At 43.7% G+C, this 19850-nt stretch overlaps 1 protein-coding gene and 1 pseudogene across 2 annotated transcripts in view; one reads left to right on the top strand and one right to left on the bottom strand.

Moving 5' to 3' along the window:
• The window catches only part of LOC127566991 (signal transducer and activator of transcription 5B-like), a 152035-nt gene that overhangs the window by 102700 nt on the left and 29485 nt on the right, over nucleotides 1–19850 (bottom strand). The gene's annotated exons all lie outside the window — the stretch shown is intronic.
• LOC127567071 (uncharacterized) lies at nucleotides 9727–9827 on the top strand (annotated as a pseudogene).

The raw sequence follows: 19850 nt of genomic DNA, 5'->3' as shown, positions 1-19850 counted from the left end.
CACATACCACTGGTCTGCTGGTTAATTGTATGGTGCTAGGGGGCATTTATTTCCTATAAACCCAAACTGTGTCTTTTCTCTAAAGGTGCTACTGACCAACTGAGTGTTACTGACATTTTTTTATCTTACACCCGAAGTGTGCTCAATATTATTTTATAAAATGAATCATGGCTTATGTAAAAACTTTTTAAGGAATCCCCAAATTATGAAGTGCCTGGAACTTCTGAAGTATGTGGGAGTTTATGTTCTTTCTTGCCCCCTTGTGTTCAGAGAGCATATACTGTATATAATCTTCATACTAATTGTTGATCAAATTGCCATAAACCTCCCCAAACAGCAAAGTAAACCTTCTATCAGACTGTGTGATATAGGATGTACAATACAAATTGGTTTACTAAAAGTAGACAGACAAAAAATCCATACAATTAATTTCACTTGTTTAAAGAACACTTTAACTTAAATATACAAAATTAATCAAATCACCAATATCTCTTTTATTGATATTGGAACAGTGTCCCTAAGGTAAGATCACAACAGAGCTTCCAACGCTCAGAAAAAAAACAACTACCTGGAATGTGGGACACATGAAACTGATAATCTTCTGATCTCTGCCCAACTGCTAAACCCAAATGAATTTGCATAAATTACAAAGCCTTTCAATGTTTTTCTTTGAAAACAAAGCAAGCAGTCTATGTTAAGTCATTTTTACTTGCTTTGCAATCAAACCGTATTTGCATCGGAATACTGAACATTTTGAACAAGTGTACAGAGCTTTGACAATTTTCTATCCAGATAATAGTATTTATCTCCGATTGATGTGAATTTTTTTCTTACCAAATAATTGTGTTTCATCTCCAAAAAGAAATAACAAACCAGGGATTCTCTCCCAACATTTAGTATTCAAGTTTAAAGTGAACAACTACCTCACGTAAATCAACAGATATAAAAAATATTAACTTAAAACATGAGAGGACTTCCTATTCATCAAAGTTCTCAGGTTTAAAGGCCAGGTTCTGAGTTAGTTGATCTTAGGCAAGATGGTGTTAGGGGTGTTTTCCTACATCACAGCAGTGAGCACATATCAAAAGTATTTTGTTGACTGTAAAGTACTTTAAAATGTACAGAGGTTGTGACTGGTACTGATTTTGATCTGCAACCTGCAGTGTTTCCAGGCTACTGAGAAGGAAATAAACCAGAGTTGGAAAGTCAATGGGTGGTAATGCAATCAGACTGGACTGGTAGACTGCGATGTCTCATTTTGGAACAGCCCACTGATATCCAACATTCACACATGAAGAATGGCCACTTGTTAAAATTATGTAGTAATTGGGAGTCTCACACCAAATGGTTGCAAGCTTGGCTGGCTGCATAACCTCATATAAAGTCAGAAGATTGGTAAACTCTGAAATGACCATCTAAGCTTACATTGCGAACGCAAAGCCACATTCATCAACCACACTTACCAAGGAAATCATATTCATAGCGATTTAATAGCCGCAGTACCCAGGTCCACTGAGAATGTCATTGGAAAGTCAGGGCAACAAAGAGAGGGCAACACAGCCTAAACTAGGACAAGTAAAGTCATGTTCATTTTGCAACATGCTATATGACTGGCTGGTGTGAAAAATGCAAGTTTCAGTGACAATGAAATAACTCAAAGCAAAACTTGGCAACTGTTCTAAATCTGCACAAGGACTATGCAACAGGACAGGTGGATGAACTTTGCACTGTAATAACCATGCTGTGCTTGCTCTAGGTGTGTTTGATGGGTCTTGTTTTGTTTTAAAATAACTTCATTAAAAGCAATAACAAAAAAATTAAAATATTATCTTCCTTGCTCAGGATGCAATCCAGCACTTGTGGTGCCCACTGGTCTCAGAAGGGCTCCAGCAAACTAGTGAGTATAAATATAAGAGGGACAGACATAGCTGGACCTCCCAAAGACCCAGTGATTAGACAAGTGAATGGCCACTCTGGCCAGGCCAAGGAGCAGTCCAACAAGGGGATCTGCTTCCCCTCCATCAGGTGCCTAAGGATCAAGAGTGTGGGTTGAAGTGCAACCAAAACTAGAGCAGCCTCCATAAATATCCAAACAGGAGCTGCAACCTTATGCACTCCACATATACAAGGGATACAGACTCCTCCAGGATGCAGGAAGTGACAGGCGGTCCAGGAGTCCGAGAACCAGCTTAAAAACCTGTTGCACGGCACTGCTCTGTGCAGCATTCTCCACTCCAGGTCCCCGATGTAAAGGGGATGGACTCTCGCATAGGAGCAGCCTGTACAGGAGACGCCTCCACACATGTGAAAGAGCACAGAGGGCATTTCCAAGAGATGTCTTGCTGTGTGGAACTGGCTCCCAAGGAGGGTTTCAGGGCCTGGGTCCGATAAGCAATTCCGGCTGAGTGGGGGTCAATTCAGTTGGGATTGTTCCACACTTGAGTCCCCATAATACCCAGTAACGGGGCTACCAGAGGCCTTGGCTATGAGATTTGGTGTCATATGAAAACAGCAGAAGTAGGTCATTCAGCCTGTTGAGCATCCTCTAAAATTAAAATCAAAATCACGGCAGATCTTCTGCCTGAAACACCATTTTCCTACCATATTTCCATTTTCCTTGATTTCTTTAATATTGTATTCACATTTCCAGATGAGACAAAGCACAGAGTCAGTTTGCCTACCTCATTTAACCTTCTCATTTTTGCATCCAGGTGATAGCTCCAAGCAGCCTATGGACATAAAACTCAATTGGCTATTTGTTACATATGAATTAAGTCAGTATTGGCTAGTTCAGAATGGGGTGGTGGTGGGTGGGATCCATTTGCAACTGGACCCCTAGATTTTATGCCTAATTTCTGCAGTGGGATTTGAATATAGACATTTTAATACAAGATGTATGGAAACTGATACTGATAATGGTTCTTCAACCTGAAATGTTAATTGTTTCTCTTTCCACAGATATTGCCCAGCTTGCTGAGTGTTTTCAGCATTTTCTGTTATCATATTCGTGTTCTTGTACTTTTTTTATCGTTCATCTTTCAGTCCCAACTATTGGGACGAGGGGTTACTTCAGGGACAGTGCTTCAGGAAAAAAAGCAGGTCGTTTCAGCAGCCGGCATTACGCCATTTGCAATTGGTTGGTTGCGTGTGAGTGACAGATTAAGGGTTGTCATGGGGCTAATGAGCCGAGATCGTGGGCGGGATTATGTGTGCTCTTGACGGATCATTTCTCAGAAAGTTGAGGCTGATTTACTGTAAAGTTGCGAGTATTTCCGGGACTTCCCAGAAAAGTAACCGCCGACAAAAGGTGGAAAATGTGAATCTACACATTATTGCGGACACGCAAAAGCCACCGATTGCAGCAAGTGGCACACCGCAATTTTAAACAAATAAAGGAACTTCTGGACATCATCCATGCAAATATAAATGTGGCTGGATGACCTTTTGAACTTTGATCCATAATCATTATGGTTATTTAATAAAACTATGCTGGTGTTAATATTACAGAACATTTATTTAAGGAAAACATTGACAAGATTGCCAACCTACGGGAAAAAATGTCCTTTTTTTAAAATCATGGGCACAAAAAATTACTGCGACGCTCTCTGAAGAATAGACCATTTTGAGCCTATCATTGTTCAATGAAACTGTCAGAAGTCCAATATCACCTGCCAGACTCTTTATCTGTATTCCTGCCTCGATCCTAATTCCATCCAGCTGTCTTGGCTCTGTAAATTAATACTCTTGTTGTCCTGTACTTGGAAGGGATTTCATAATGTAATTGTTCAAAAATTATTCCTTTCACATAAAACAGATGTTTTATGAAATTACTCGCCTTTCCAGGTATATGGGCACAAGAGCTTTGTTTTCTTTCAAGGAGAGATAAACCACCCCATTTAATTTTCTCACTTTTGCATCCTTAAGTGACAGACCCAAGCAGTTAGTCAGCATAGAGGCTGTTGCCTCAATAGCTCCAGTAACCTGGGTTCAATCCTGACCTCTGGTGCAGTCCGTGTGTGGAGTTTGCACGTTCTCCCTGTGAACACGTGGGTTTGCCCTGGGTGCTCCGGTTTCCTCCCACATCCCAAAGACGTGCGAGGTCAGTAGGTTAATCGGCTGCTGTAAATCACTCCTCAGTGTGGGTGAGTGCGAGAATCTGGGAGGAGTTGATGGGAACGTGAGAATAAAATGGGATTAGTGTAAATGGGTGCTTGATGGGCTGTTTAACTCTATTACTCCAAAACTCACCTGGCTATTTGTCACATATGAATCTGGACAGGTTTGGCTCGATTTTGGTCTCAGTTCTCCAGAGAATTTCAAAGAGTCACCATTCTCTGGGAGAATAAATTCCTCAGCTCTGTCTCTGACGTCTGATTCCTTATTCTGAAAAAGTTTTCACAGAGACACAGCTCACTCCCAACTCCCCTGACACAGCGCTCCAGCCCGAGGGTTTATCGATCCACCACATGGACCAGATGGCAGCGTCGGAAAAGGAAAAGGCAGCAGTGTCTGCTTTATGATAAACGCGTCATGGTGCATGGACATGGCAGTCTGGTCCCATTCCTGCTCCCCCGACCTGGAACATCTGGCATTGAAGTGCCGACTGTTCTACCTACCGTGGGAGTTCTCCGCCGTCATCCTGACTGCAGTCTACATCTCACCTCAGGCAGACATCAAGCTGGCACTTGAGGAACTGAGTGCTGTAATCAACAAGAACGAAGGGGCGTACCCCAACGCCTGTCACATCGTGGCGGGAGACTTTAATCAGGCGAGCTTGAAGAAGTCTCTGCCTAACTACTATCAACACATCACCTGCAACACTAGAGGACTTAACACACTCGACCACTGGTGTACCACCATCAAGAACATCCACCTCTCCATTCCCTCGCCTGTACTTTGGTAAATCTGACCATCTGGCTGTGCTTCTTCTGCCTGTGTACAGAGACTGAAGAGCGCGGCACCAGTGAAAAGCATGATGAAGAGCTGGACGGCAGAGGTGGAGGAGAAAATTCGGGATTGCTTCAAGTCGGCGGACTAGACTACGTTCAAGAACTCATCAGCAGACCTAAATGAGTTTGCCACAATCGTCAACAACCTCATAAGGACATGCGTGGATGAGTGTGTACCCACAAAAACATTCTGAGTCTTCCTCAACCAGAAGCTCTGAAAGAACTAGGAGATTCATAATCTGCTGAGGGCTAGATCTGTGGCATTTATGACTGGCGACCCAGAGTCATATAAGAAGTCCAGTACGACCTCCGTAAGGCCATTGCGAGTGCAAAGAGGCAATTTCGGACTAAACTGGAATCACAGATGAACGCTTGACGGCTGTGGCAGGGCTCGCACAATATAACTTCCTGCAAGGCGAGATCGGGAAGCATAAGTGGCAACGACCCATCACTCCAGGATGAATTCAATGTTTTTATGCACGCTTTGATAGGGAGAACTATGACACACCCACACGAGCCCCCACATCTCCGGATGACCCTGTAATCTCAGTCTCTGAGGCCGATGTCCGGGCATCCTTCAAGAGGGTGAACCCATGAAAGGCATCTGGACCAGGGGGCATACCTGGCCAAGTCCTAAAGATGTGTGCAGACTAACTGGCTGGAGTATTTATGGACATATTCAATCTCTTGCTTCTGCGGTTTAAGGTTTCCACCTGCTTCAAAAAGGCATCTATTGTACTGGTGCACAAGAAGAGCATGGTGACATGCCTCAATGACTGCTGTCTGGTAGCACTTATATCAACTGTGTGAGAGGTTGGTCATGGCGTGAATCAACTCCTGCCTCAGAGATGACCTGGATCAACTTCAATTTGCCTACTGTCACAACAGGTCAACAGCAGATGCGATTTCTCTGGCTCCTCGCTCTGTTCTGGACCATCTGGACAACAGGAACACATACCTCAGGCCGGCTGCTGTTCGTCGACTACAGCTCAGTGTTCAACACAATCATCCCATCCAAACTCATCATCAAGCTTCAAGATCAGGGCCTCTGTACCTCCCTCTGCAACTGGATCCTCGACTTCTTTATTGGCAGACCTCAATCAGTGAGTATTGGTAACAACATCTCCTCCTCACTGACCATCAACACAGGTGCACCTCAAGGCTGTGTACTTAGCCTCCTGCTCTACTACCTATACACATGACTGTGTGGCTGAGCACAGCTCCAATGCCATCTACAAATTCGTCAACGACATCACTGTTGTTGGACAAATCACAGGTGGTGATGAGGAGCGAGATAGTTGAGTGGTGCGGCAACAACAACCTCTCGCTCAACATCAGTAAAACTAAAGAGCTGCTTGTTGACTTCAGGAGGGGGAAGGAGGGCAAACATGGACCAGTCTACATTGGTGGATCAGCAGTGGAGAGGGTCAGCAGCATTAAATTCCCAGGCGTTAAGATATCAGATGACCTGTCTTGGGCCCAGCACAGAGACGCAATCACAAGGAAGGCGCACCAGCATCTTTACTTTCTCAGAAGGTTAAAGAGGCTTGGCTTATCACCGAATACTCTGACAAACTTCTGCAGATGTACTGTTGAAAGTATGCTGACTGGTTACATCAAGATCTGGCAATTCGAATGCACAGGAACGTAAGAAGCTGCAGAGAGCAGTGGACCCAGCCCAATACATGACGGACACATCCCTCCCCACCATCGGAAGTACCTACAGGAGGCGCTGCCTCAAGAAGGCAACATCCATCATCAAAGACTCCCACCATCTGGGCCGTGCCATCTTCTCACAGCTCCCATCAGGCAGGAGGTACAGAAGCCTGAAGTCCCCACACCACCAGGTTCAGGAACAGTTATTTCCCTTCAACCATTTGGTTCTTGAACCAACCTGCACAACCCTAATCACTACATTAGTATAGCAACACTATGACCACTTTGCACTACAATGGACTTTGTTTTTTCTTTGTTTCTTTTGTTCTAATTGTGTTCTTTCTTGTAAAAGTTGTGCATAATTTATATTTGTTTTTTTTCTTGTGAATGCTGCATATATGATGCTATGTGCCTGTGATGCTGCTGCAAGTAAGTTTTTCATTGCACCTGTGCACAAATGTACTTGTGCATCTGACAATAAACTCGACTTTGAATTCCCCTAGTTCTATATACCCACATTAAAAGGAAAAGTCCTCTCAACAGCCACCCTGTTTATTCCCTTCAGAACCTTGTTCGTTTCAATAAGATTCATTTCTTATTCTTCCCAATCTGAAAAAGACCCATTTATCTCAATTCTGTGCTTTTTGTTAGTTAACCAATCCCCTCATCATGCCAATATATTGTCCCAACCCATGCACCCTCGTGTAGTAACCTTTTACGTAGGCACCTTATCAAATGCTTTCTGGAAATCCAAATACACTGCACCTATTGGTTCCCCTTTTTCCAGTCCGTTGGTTAAATCCTCAAAGAGCGTAAGTAAGTTTATCAAACACAATTTCCCTTTCATAAAACTATGTTGACTCTGTTTGATTGTCTTATGATTTACTATAGGTCCTGCTATTACCTTCTTAATAATGGATACCAGCATTTTCCTAATAACAGATGTTTGATTAACTGGCTTATAGTTTCCTACTTTCTGTCTCTGCCCTTTCCCAAATAGTGTTACATTTGTGTTTTTCCAGTCTCTGGCACCTCTCCAGAATCCAGGGGATCCAGGAAATGCAGAGATTCAGGAGTTTCTCCTCCAGACCTCCACATGAAGGCCCTGCAGTGTGGAAGGAGGTTTTGTCACCATGTCAAGGGAACAGATCGGTTCCGTCAACCTCTTTGCTGCTGCTTAGCTGCAGTGGGGACTGAGGTGATCCGTTGCTTCAAGAATACATTTGAGACCCATCCTTCTATTGACAGAAGTGTGCTTGCAATACACCATGCCTGGGGCGTACATATTCACACAATGCTATAGAATGTCAGTAAGTGAATGGTGATGTGGAGCAAGTGGCCTAGCACAAGCTTCTTGACCCCCATGATCTCTGACTGAATATTCCGGGCTAACAAGATAGCAACACCACTCACCAATCCTGAAATTATGTGGCTTTGTCTCCCAGAATGGTGTCTGTTTTCTGCAGTAGACAGGACTGAGAGGTTGTTAAATCTAGAGAGAGCACTGCTGCCATTGATGTTGAGGCTGACTGTAGTAACCTTCATGTCAAAAGCATTTTAAGTCTCATTACTCACACTATGCTGTGAGGAAGGAGTGCAGTTGCTAGGCAAGCGCCACTCTCTAAGCAGCCCAGTGAGGAAAATCTTGAATCGACAATACTCAGTTGAAGTTATGTCCATGCTCTTCCCCATCTTCTCAAAGGTGGTGTGAACAAACCATATGATCAGCATCAGCTCTGGCCACTGGCTTGCTTAACTGTAGTGTGGCAACCCCTGTTTTTTTAGCCTGAATGCTACATTAATGCAAGATTCCACTTCCTTTCCATAGTAGAGTCCAGGTGATGGGTTTAAAGTATTCTTGGCATAAAGAACCAGACTCAACGTCAATGGCAGCAGGGGGTCCTCTCTTAGGTTTCAGGATTTCTTGGTCCACTGGCCTCAGGGAATGCCCCATGGCTAGCCAACTGTATTCCATTCATATGAAGCCATTCCTTTGTTTTTTTTTGGAGGATGTTGATGGGTTTGGTTGGGTGCGGAGGCTGTCCTCTTGACTTGCACCAATTACATACTCCTGCTGGTCACAGATCCCTGCGGAGGATGCGCAAGTGTCAGCAGGACTTTTCTAGTGTGTACTCTCCAAGGAACAATTGAGAAAAACATTCTGGACTCCTTGCAGGTCGGTGGCAGGTAGATTCCAATCTGAAGGAGATGACGTCATGTGGGTGGGGCACCACACACATTCTCTATCTGGGGGTCTACCTTGAGCCTTGCCAAGAGAGCCTGCTGGCAAACTGGCAGGATGGAAGCAAATATCACCATTTAGCTAAGGCGCTGGACTGGATTGCTCCAAATGCTTTCCTACAAGGACAGAATGGTGGCCATAAACTAACTGGTGATGTTCATGCTATGGTATGGGTTGGTCACTTTGGTCTAGCTGCCTGCTTTCGCCACCAAGATCCAGAAACAAGGATGCAGCAAGGAGGATCCCCAGTCAAGACCTCTCTACATGGGAGTCCTCCCACTTTACATCAGGGACCTGTGGTGGAGAGTGCTGCATGGAACAAAGCCATACAACAGGTTTTTCACGTACTCCCTGGCCACCTGCCATTTGCACGGCTTGGACGAGTCCATATTCAATATATAGTTAGTGGGAGAGGTTGTAGCCTCTCGTTGAGTATATAAAGAGGCTGCAACATCCTTGAAATTCAGCCTCATGATCCTGATTGATGGGCAACCAGTATGGAGAGGTCAGGAGACCTCCTCATCAATATGCTCTTGGACCTGCCAAGGTAGCCATTCACAGGTCGTAGCAGCAGGCTGGAGAGGAGTCCTTTTGTCCCAACTGCCTGTCCCTCTTCTGAGGTTACATCCATGCCAGGGTGTCCTTAGCAAGGGAGCATATGGTGTCTGTTGGCTCACTGAAGACCTTCTAGAACTGATGGGCACTGAAGGGACTGAAGTGCATCCCGGACACAAAGGACAACATGTTAAGTTTTGCATTAATATTGCAAAATAAAGCTATATTGAAATATATTTTAAAAAAACACTCAAAGTGGGGCCTGGGGATAAAGGCAAAAGAAAAAAAATGAGTAAAGAATGAAAAGGCTAGATACATATTATAGCTCCCCCTGCAGCACATATACTAAAATTAGAATGGTACAGAGATCAGCATAGCCCCTGTATGAGGATGGCAAGCAAAGTTGTGAAGTATTTTAAAACATCTGTCCTATCACACACTCCAAACACACTGACTGATTGGGAGCACCGACTCCAATCAGTGTATAGAACTGCAGCAATTCAATATTTAGCAGGTCAGAGCTGAGAAGAGATGGAAGAGGAGGAAGGGGAGGTTGTGGTTTTTTTTAAATATAAGTTTTGCTGGTGGACAAGAGGAGAAGAAGAAAAATCTATGCCTGGAAAGAAGAAAAAACATTTCTTATATACCCTAAAGTTGGTGGCTGTGCAGGGGAAGACTTTTGGGAGGCTGAAGAAGTTGGAAGATTATAGGGGTGGGGCTGTAAGCCCTTCAGGGAAGCAAGTACTTAGCAGAAGTAAATTCCCTCCCCACCTCAACTCTAAGGCACAGTTCCTGAGCTATAAGGGCCACCCAGAGGAGTTCAAGGAGGATTCCTCTGCCATTGATCCTAGGGGTGGGATCCTGATGGAGGTGTAGCCAGCTGGTGTGGCTGAGATGCTTTTTGCAGTGTGGAGTGGGCATGTTGGCTCCTAGTGGTGACTGCCCAGAGGAGAAAGGAGACTTGGTGTACAGCACTGGGGATGATTGAAGGTCCAGTGCCAATGATATAATGGACACCCTTGAGTTCCTACCAAGTTTCCCTACATCCTTGCTAGGGAACTCTGGGATTGTCAAAACAAAGTCTGTTGTCTATTAGCCATTGACCATTGGTCAGAACCAGCACTGCTCATGAGGACCATCTGTGCTGCCTTCAAAAGGATGGGGAGGGTCTGGGTGTGAGGTAATCATAGGCAGCCTCAATATGAATGGCAGTGGGGGGTGGGTCACCCCACAGATTCAACAACCTCTTGGTCCTCGGGGAAGGGAAATATGTGCTGAACTTCATGCAGGGAACCCAGACTGTTCCAGGAGATAAAGTCACCTGGTTCCAGGATTGGCAAGGTGTGGTCCACATGAATCACTTCAGTTCTATTTCCAATGGGGTGTTTACCTTGTTAGTGCTGATCTTTCAGCCAGAGACTTTGGGGGTCAAGGAGCATGTGCTGGGCTACTTGTTCCACCTTGCTGTGTGTCTGGAATAATGGTCATTGCACTTACAGCCCTGTGGTGTGATACAAGCATCCTTATTTCAAGAAGTGTCTGCTCTCTTGAGCTCTGGTGATAGCAGCGAATGTGTCATCTGTAGGGGGATTCAACTTTACCCTTGAGGCAAAGAATCACTTTGGCTCCCTCAAATTGGTGGACATCTGGTGAAGTCTCCATCCCAACTCCAGCACCTACACCTGGAGACACAAGAGACTGAAATCTGAAGCAACACACAATCTGCTGGAGGAACTCAGCGGGTCAAGCAGCATCTGTGAGAGGAAAGGAATTGTCGATGATTTGAGTCGAGGCCCTGCATCAGGTTTATGAGCAATGCACAATCCTATCAGAAAGCACTTGGACCAATTCTGTCCAATACCTTAGCTGAGTGGTAACTTTCACCTCCAACTCCTGCCAGTTTGCCAGCTAGGCTTCCTTAGCGGGGCTTGGGCACATTCCCTGATAGAGAAAGTGTGTGGAGAGCTATGCAAATGGTCCTGTCTAAACCCCTTTGTTTGCTTTTACCCCAAAGGCCCATTTATTGTGGGCTATGTTTGTTTTAAAAAACTTTAAAATATCAACAAACACTTAAAATATTATCCTTCTTTACAGGGTGTATTCCAGCCCCTGCAATGCCCACTCATTCCAAAAGGCCTCCAGCGAGCCAACAGACACCATCTCTAAAGACTTTATGTTGTCCCTGCCCTGGGTGTGTTTCAGAGACATTGCAGATCTTTGCAACATATCTAACCCACTATTTTTTTCTTCTTAGAGAGCTTTACCATGTATCTAACCCATACTCTACCAGCCCTGAGAATATTTCATAGAATGTTACTCTATCTCACTAAGTAAGAAAATATAATCTATTGTTATGAAAACAACTTGTTTACTTTGAGAAACACAGAAATACTGACAAAGAAACTAACTTCTGCAATTCAAAATGCAATTTGCTAAAACCAGATTAAGTTGGTTTTGTGTGTGCTCTCCACCAGAGGGCAATGATCTTTTACAACTCCCAGCATTTCAATAATAAGTACTTCATTACCAAAAGTGGATGGGCTTGATATGAATGCACTTTATTATTATTTGCTTTAAAATTGTGTACAGTTCTGGTCTCCACATTAGAGAAAGGATGTGACAGCACCAAAGAAGATGCAGACAAGATTTACGTCGTTGTTGCCATGGCTAGAGAAATTCAGATATGAGCAGAAATTGACTAGGTTGGGGGTGTTTTCTTTGGAACAAAGTAAAGCTCAGGAGAGATTTAATTAAGGTGTGTAAAATTATCAGAGTCCAAGACCGGTAAACAGAAAGGATCCTATTTTCTTGAGCAGACAGGCACGCAACTAGGGGACATAGATTTATGTTAAATAGTAGAAGGATTAGAAGGGAGCTGAAGATAACCAGTTTCTCTCAACAAGTGCTGGGGGTCTGGAACTCATTGGCTAAAAAAGTGGGAGAAGCAGAAATCCTCACTGCATTTAAACCGTACCCGGATGAGCACTTGAAGAGCCATGACCTACTGGACTAGGCACTAAGAGCTAGAAATTGGGATTAGGGTGAATGGGTTTTTATTCCCTGGCTTGGGCGAGTAAGGCTGAATAGCCTCTTTTTGTACCATGAAGTTTCTAACATAGCAGGAAAGAAACTAAACATAGGAACAGAGGAAATTCTGTAGCCATTCAGTCCAGAGAGCCTGTTCTACCACCACAGTGGCGCAGACACTGCCCTTTGGCCTGGTTTGAACTCTGTCCAGATTTTGATCAAAGTCTCCTCTATTGGTTGTTGGGGCAATCTTAAAGGGCAAAGCCCTGTAACACAAAACTACAGAAAGAGGAGAGGCTGAGGCATTAACCCTATGTAATCACTCTGCAATGTTAGCATTTCTTGGCAATCCCTAGTTGTAGTATATTGACATGCCATTTGTATGCTTGTCTGAGTAGGATGCCGTACTGCTGGTTTACCAGAGTTTACCAGTGGGGGATTCTGAGGAGATGAAAAATTAAAGATAGGGGGACCCAGATTAATAGATTGCATGGCTCAGGTTCTCAATTATAACTAAAGTTACTTCAGGGGTGACAAAGGGAAGACTGAACTGAATTAGAAATTGAAAACGTCCTGCACATTGTTTGGAATACCCGAGTAGCCAGCAACATTTTGTTATTACAATCACCTACAGTTTAAAAAAAACTACAGAGCAATAAAAAAAAATCAACAACTGGACAGGTATCACAATTCAAGATTTCAAAGCATTTCAATTTTTATTTGGAACATTCTGAATGGTGTTTGTGGTAAATGATATCGCAGATCAGAAAAAGGCAAATATATTCCTCAGATTTTGGACTTCTCAAATGTCTAGTGAATTTCTCTTCCACAGAACTTGCACTGAAGCATCTGGTAAACTTGATCCTAGATGATGCCCTCTGAGATCAGTTTGTTGGTAGTCTCTCAGGGGAAGTTTATCAAAAATGTTTGTTGTCATGACACAAGAGGATTTGACTTTTAAGTCAGCCCATGATAATGCACTAGCTTTGGAACTTGCCCATAATGACAGCAAGGAGTTAATACACCATGCTGACCCAACCGGAGGTGCCATTCAAAGAGATGCAGGGCACCAGGAGGCAACACATGCCAAAATGCAAAGTGGCCCATCTCCATTTCATCGGCAAACACAGAATCCTCAGAAGTAAGCTTCTCAAACAATTGTCACATGACACAAGCAAGCATGTTACCGTTGTGGTGGAAACCACCAATGAATACACTTTGTCAGGAAAGGTGCCACAGTTGTGGAAAATAGGTCAGCTTAAAGAGGGTATGCAAAAGTGCAAAACACATGCCTGTACAGTGTATGATTGACACCACAAGGGACAATGAACCAGAAAAAGAGCAATTTGATTATCAATTTTACACACAACTCAAGCAAAGATGGAATTAGTTCCAGATGGACCTGGCAGGAAAAGTCAGTAAACACTGGACATCAAGGCATCTGTGTCACTTGTGCCAGAGCACATATACAAGGAGAAGCTTTTGACATGCCCCTTGCAACCATCACCCAGTCAGCTCTTATCATAAACAGGAGATGAAATTCCTATTGTTGGAGAGATTCAGGTTCCAGTGAGGTAGGGAGGCAGTAGCTGGATCCTGCTCATGGTGGTTGTGGTGGTGGGGGGGGGGGGGGGGTGCAGAAAACAGCCCTGCATTATTGGGGTGAAACTGGCTGGGAAAGGTCAGACTGAACAGGGAAAAGATCTTCATTTTACAAAGCAAAGAAAGTGTTCCACAATGTGCACTCAGTAAGCATTCGACAGATGTACTTCTCTCTCTAAGGAGGACTCTGGAAAATTAAAGGATTTCAAGGTGAAGATCCATGTGGAAGCAGAAGCCCGTCCCATCTTTCATTAGTGTCAACCTGTGCCCTATGCCGTGTCGGAAGCAGTTGAGAATGAACTGGATTATCTGGAGAGGCATGGCATTGTGTCACGCATAGAGAGGAGTGATGGGGCTGTTTCTACTATAGTCGTACCAAAGCAAGACAAGGCAGTGAAGCTATGTGGTGACAATGTCACGGCAAACAGCTGGATAAAAAAGGCTAAAAATTCCATTACCCAATGCAGAGGATTTATTTGCTATTTTGGCAGGCAGCATGTTCTTCAGTAAACTGTATTTATCCTTTGCATACCAGCAGCTGGAGTTGGATCCAAAGATAGAAGTCTACCTGATCATTAGTACCCACAAAGGGCTGCCCCCAGCATGTTCTCAGTAATGCAAAAAGACGCATTTCACTGTGTGTTTCGATGTACATGTGACTAATAAATAAATATCTTATCTTAACCAGAGTTTTATAGAGCTGCAACATTTCCTCGCGGCTCTTGAACTCAATCCCCCAACTAATGAAGGCCAGCACACCATACGCCTTCTTAACCACCTTATCAACTTGCGTGGCAACTTTGTGGGATCTATGGACGTGGACCCCAAGATCCCGCTATTCCTCCACACTGCTAAGAATCCTGCCATTAACCTTGTACCCCGCCTTCAAGTTTATTCTTCCAAAGTATATCACTTCACACTTTTCCAGATTGAACTCCATCTGCCACTTCTCCCCCCAACTTTGCATCCTGTCTATATACTGTTGTAACCTATGTGTCATCTGCAAACTTACAAAAATTATTTCATTTATAAAAATCACAAAGAGCGGAGGTCCCAGAACAGATCCCTGCGGAACACCACTAGTCACCACTAGTCAGGCAGAATACTCTCCATCTACTATCATCTTCTGCCTTCTGTGGGCAAGCCAATTCCAAATCCACACAGCCAAGTCTCCATGGATCCCATGCCTCATGACTTTCTGGATGAGCCTACCATGAGGAACCTTGTCAAATGCCTTACTAAGGTCCATATACACCATATCCACCGCTCTACATTCATCAATTTGTTTTGTCACCTCCTCAAAAAACTCTATTAGGCTCATGAGGCATGACCTGCCCCTCACAAAGCCATGCTGACTATCCCTAATAAGACTATTCTTCTCCAAATGCTCGTAAATCCTGTCCCTAAGAATCCTCTCCAATAGCTTGCCTACCACTGCTTCCACATCATAGCCTAGTCTACAGAGTTTCAACAGCACCAGTAATTTTCCAGAACACTGTGGACTAGGTTTTGCAGAGAGGGGCAGAACAATGTTGTATGCTACATGGATGATGTTCTAGTTTTAATGCCCACAGTAACATAGCAATGTGCAAATTCGTGCAAAGATCAATGGAATACCTGGGCTATTAAATTGATATTCAAGGCCTACACCCAACTCTGAGCAAAATGGATGCTATTGTTAATCCACCAGCATCAGTCAACAGGGCAAAGATCAGGGCATTCCTGGGTTTGTTGAATTATAGATGTTTCCTTGCCAACCTGTCAATCTTGCATGGTCCCAAAATAGTGTGCATTCAATTCCATAGTTGAAGACTAACAGTTATAACCAGTATACTCTTGTTAAGGAAAGTTTAATTTAAGGAGGAGGATTGTAGCATACTGACTTGTGCCATTCATGTGTTTGTCTGCCCTTGGGTTGCTATACTGTTGGTTTACCAGAGTTTACCAGCAGGGAGAGTCTGTGAAGAGAAGAAAGAATAAAGATGGCTGCACCCAGATTAACACAGCACAAGCCTCAGGCTCTCTCTGTGTTATTACAAGTAGAGTTGTTTTACTAGCTGCCCTGAGAAGCAGGAACGGACCTTCTGACTGACTTCCCACTATGTTGCTGGAACACTTCAGATGGAAAGTGAAGAGACACCGTGACTCGTATGGAACTAGATTCATGTACCGACCCAGAGAGAAAAAGCATAGCAGCTTTTCTTCCATAAATTAATAAAGCAGCTGGGTTTTTACAACAATCTGACAGCTTCATTTCACTTCAACTGAAACTGGTTTATTATTTCCAGATTTTTTTTCAAAGTGATTCAAGTTCTCAAAATGTGTTGGTAGGATTTTACAATACTATGCCATTATATTTCGTATCCAGTAACATACAATTTCACTATATGCACTGCTCAAGTGGTATGTTCTCCCTAAAACTCAGATTTTGACCTGATGCTGGCACAGACTAGCACAGGGAGCCGCTGCCATACCCTCTTTGCAACTATTTTGTATGCATATCAAAATGCTGCTTCCCCCTTGCCTAACTTAATAATTTCTGCAGTTCTTCTGGCCAGTGTGGTCTTGCTAGTTCTTCATTTAACAGTTCAAAGAATTGTGACTACTCACTTCTGGTGTGAGGGATGAGCTCATGAAGAGTAGTGAAGTGCCTTCTCCATGGAAAATGCTATTCATTAAAACAAGAGGATGTGTTACAGTGGGAGTTTTTTTATCCAGGTTCAAAACCTGTGAAAACTCAGCTGTAATGCATGTGATAAAATAAATCATTGACTGGTACCGTCAGTTTGACTTCATCTGGCCAACGTGGATTTACCCCTTTTGACAAGAATGCTTTCACCAAATTAAATAAAACATAGTATTTGAACAGATCTTAGGATGTACTTTAACAACCAAACTTAAGGCCCTCAATCTCTTACCACTGAACTGTCAGGTCTTCAGCTCAAGAGAGAAATCACTGACTTCTCTTTCCTCATGGCTCAGTGTTTGTGCCTATGCTCAGTTTTGTTGCATCCTCTACAGTTAGATAGCCTTTCAACAGTTACTGTTGAGCCTCAGAGAAAGGGTCAAGTAAATTAAACCCAACCTGGACCATTGCTGAGAGACACAGTAGAGGGAGAAAAGAACTTGCACTTTGATAACTATACATCAAATTGCTTCATAACCAATTAAGTAATTTTGAAGTGTACTCACTGTTGTTGCGGGAAAACAAAACAACCAATTTGATCATAGCAAGGTCTCACAGCAAATGAACCACCTAATATATTTGTTTTTAGTGGTTTTGCTAGGTTGACAAGTCATTATCTGGATTTTTTCCATGTATGGCCACAGGATCTTTATTTTTCACCAGAACAAAAATAAGGCCACAGTTTAAGTTTGAGTTCTGATGAAAGGTCAATGACCTAAAATTTTATTTCTGTTTCTTTCTCTACAGATGCCACCTGACCTGCTGAGCTTTTCCAGCATTTGCTGTGTTTATTTCGGATTTCCAGCATCTACAGCTTTTTGCACTTCTAACCTTTACCAGCACTGGGAGTCCAAGCAAACTCCATTGCTTGCTGCTGTAGCTGTTCTGCTGTCAAAAGCTATCAAACTGCTTGTCAATATTTCTGAAGACAAAGATAACCTTGCAAAAGTTGTGGAGGACTTGGGGTCTAGAATAAATAAGGAGCTTAAAGAAATCAGAAGTATATAATTAGTATCAGAGAAATTAATGAGGCTGAAAGGCAATAAGCCTCCAGGACCTGATGAACTGCATCCTACAGTTTCAAAGGAGGTGACTATGGAGATAATGAATGCACTGGTTGCCATCTTCCAAACTTCCATGGATCCCAGAATGGTTCCCACAGACTGGAAAGCAGCAAACGTAACTTTACTGCTTAAGAAGGGAGGGAGAGAGTAAACAAGGAATTGCATATAAGTTAACATGAAATCAATAGCTGAGAAAATATTGGAATACATTGTTAAGGAAGTGGTAGCAGGGCCCTTGGAAAATAATAATCAGATTGGGCAGAGTCAACATGGATTTATGAAAGGTTAATCATGTTTGACAAATCAGTTAAAATTTTTTTGAGGTTGTAACTATCAGAAAGCAGGACCTCAAGGGTAGTAATCTCTGGATTGCTGCCTGTGCCACATGCCAGTGAGGGTAAGAATAGGTTGATTTGGCAGATGAATGGGTGGCTGAGGAGTTGGTGAGGGGGGAGGGTTTCAGGTTTGTGGATCATTGTGATCTCTTCTGGGGAAGGTATGACCAGTACAAAAGGGACGGGTTACACCTGAACTGGAGGGGGACCAATATTTTTGCGGGCAAGTTTGCTAGAACTGTTGGGGAGGGTTTAAACTACTTTGGCAGGGGGATGGGAACCTGAGTGATAGCTTAGAGGTCGGTGCATTTCGTGTACAAGTAGATGCAGAGTGTAGAAAGACTGTGAGGAAGGACAGGCAGTGGAAAGGGCAAAATTGCAGTCAGCTGGATGGGCTGAAGTGTGTCTACTTTCATGCAAGAAGTATCAGGAACAAGGGTGATGAACTTAGAGCATGGGTAAGTACATAGAACTACAACATTGTGGCCATTACACAGATTTGGCTGTCACAAGGGCAAGAATGGCTGCTGGATATTCCGGGGTTTATATGTTTCAAAAGGGACAGGGATGGAGGTAAAAGAGGTGGGGGAGTGGCTTTGCTGATCAGGGACAGTATCACAGCTGTAGAAAGGGAACATGTCCTGGAGGGATCGTCCACTGAGTCAGTGTGGGTGGAAGTCAGAAAAAGGAAGGAACAATCACACTACTGGGATTATTCTACAGATCTCCCAATAGGGACAGAGACAATGAGGAACAGATTGGGAGGCAGATTTTGGAAAGGTGCAAAAATAACAGGGTTGTTATCACGGGTGATTTCAACTTCCCTAATGTTGATTGGCACCTCCTTAGTGTAAAGGGGATAGATGGGGCAGAGTTTGTTAGCAGTGTCCAGGAAGGATTCCTGACACAGTATGTGGACAGGTCGACTAGAGGAGAGGCCGTATTGGACCTGGTACTAGGCAATGAGCCTGATGACGTTTCAGATCTCTCAGTGAGAGAGCATTTTGGAGACAGTGACCATAACTTCTTGACCTTTACCGTAGCCTTGGAGAGGGATAGGAGCAGACGATATGGGAAAGTATTTAATTGGGGGAGGGGGAATTATGATGCTATTAGGCAGGAACTTAGAGGGTGGTTGTAGATGGAGAGTATTCTGCCTGGAGGTCGGTGACCAGTGGTGTTCCACAGGGGTTAGTTCTGGGACCGCTGCTCTTTATGATTTTTATGAATGACTTGGATGAGGATGTGCAAGGGTGGGTTAGTAAGTTTGCAGATGACACGAAGGCTGGTGGTGTTGTGGGTAGTGTAAAAGGTTGCTGTAGGTTACAACAGGACATTGATAGGATGCAGAGCTGGACTGAGAAGTGGCAGATGGAGTTCAATCCGGAAAAAGTGTGAAGTGATACATTTTGGAAGATGGAATTTGAAGGCAGAATACAAGGTCATGGCAGGACTCTTAGCAGTGTGGAGGAACAGAGGGAAATTGGGGTCCACATCCATGGATCCCTCAAGGTTGCCGCGCAGGTTGATAGGGTTGTTAAGAAGGCGTATGGTGTATTGGCCTTCATTAGTCGGGGTATTGAGTGCAAGAGCTGCGAGGTAATGTTGCAGCTCTATAAAACTCTGGTTAGACCACACTTGGAGTATTGTGTTCAGTTCTGGTCACCTCATTATAGGAAGGATGTGGAAGCTTTAGAGAGGGTGCAGAGGAGATTTACCAGGATGCTGCCTGGT

This window comes from Pristis pectinata, chromosome X, assembly GCF_009764475.1.
Source record: "Pristis pectinata isolate sPriPec2 chromosome X, sPriPec2.1.pri, whole genome shotgun sequence".
Classification (NCBI taxonomy): Eukaryota; Metazoa; Chordata; class Chondrichthyes; order Rhinopristiformes; family Pristidae; genus Pristis; species Pristis pectinata.
Note: the sequence above shows the minus strand (reverse complement) of the source record. Positions and strands in the feature narration are given on the sequence as shown.